At 33.5% G+C, this 1,203-nt stretch overlaps 1 long non-coding RNA gene across 1 annotated transcript; it reads left to right on the top strand.

The window, feature by feature from the left end:
• Window position 1: 1 nt before the first annotated feature.
• LOC107736099 (uncharacterized) lies at window positions 2-1,203 on the top strand. The gene is made up of 5 exons (XR_001639586.1): window positions 2-30; window positions 185-235; window positions 316-375; window positions 768-851; window positions 1,172-1,203. It is a non-coding gene; the product is annotated as an uncharacterized LOC107736099 (long non-coding RNA).

Here is a 1,203-nt window from a genome sequence, read left to right as displayed (position 1 = left end):
ACCCTCCTGGACATCGTCAAAGACCCAGTGGTCAGTATTCAGAACACTTGCTGGTTGTGATATTCATAATACAAAAGTAACAATCAAATTATACTGTAAAAATTGATTTTAGCACTTAAGTGTATTTATTTTGTTCTACTGTTACCTAAGAAATTAAAACCCCTTTTGTCTGGACACATTGCAGTCCAGAACACCTGCCTTAGTTTTTGAACATGTGAACAACACAGACTTTAAGGTAAAAACCTTAATCTTAATCTCAAATAATCTCAAAAACCTGTTATGTAATTAGTTCCATCTTTGCTTTGTTTTCATCAGCAACTGTATCAGACACTGACAGACTATGACATTCGCTTCTACATGTATGAGATTCTGAAGGTGAGAATTGTAGTACCTCTTTTAAAAAAGGTTCACCAGAGACTAGCTTATTTATAAATGCATATTTCCCATTAATTAAATAAGTAATGAAATGTTTGTTTGGCATTTCTTTCTTACAGTTTAGTAAGAACATTTTGGTTAGAGGTTGAATTCAACATTACAATTTGTGTAAAAAAGGGAAAACGGAATGAGGTTATTTACTTGTCTTTCCCCCATACTGTAATTAGCATTTTACATTTTGAAATATGCAGGAAATCATAGACAGTCTAGGGCGTTAGATCCATCAGATTTAAAGTCATTTGTTAGTTGTTGTTCTGTATCGTCGTTCCTGTAAATCATGTTAATTCCTGTAATAGGTTTTGATGTGATCTCATGTTTGTGTATGTCTCTAGGCTTTGGATTTCTGTCACAGTATGGGTATTATGCACAGAGATGTCAAACCACACAACATCATGATTGATCATGAGCACAGAAAGGTAATCAGTGTTTGGTAACCATGTCAAAACAGCTTAATATCCACATGAGAATCAACAGCACATTGATTTTTTTAGATAGAAATATGTTAGAAACAATTATTAAAAACAATCAAAGTATAAAGTAATGTTGCGTAGTTCTAAAAAAGGAACATTTGAATGTAAGCTTAAGACAGAGTCTTGCTTGGAGGTTTAAAGTTTCAATAAGCCACTGAAGTTGCTGCATTTATACTTATCATTAGCATGTATGCAGCATTATAGCATTACAGCATTATTTATACAGATAGACAAACAGACAGACAGAGTTTCATGTCATGTTTCAGTTGCGTCTCATTGACTGGGGACTGGCTGAATT

The sequence above is a fragment of the Sinocyclocheilus rhinocerous genome, unplaced genomic scaffold (assembly GCF_001515625.1).
Source record: "Sinocyclocheilus rhinocerous isolate Xijiao unplaced genomic scaffold, SAMN03320098_v1.1 C36494245, whole genome shotgun sequence".
NCBI lineage: Eukaryota > Metazoa > Chordata > Actinopteri > Cypriniformes > Cyprinidae > Sinocyclocheilus > Sinocyclocheilus rhinocerous.
The sequence above is the reverse complement of the archived record's forward strand: the minus strand, read 5'-3'. Positions and strand labels throughout refer to the sequence as shown.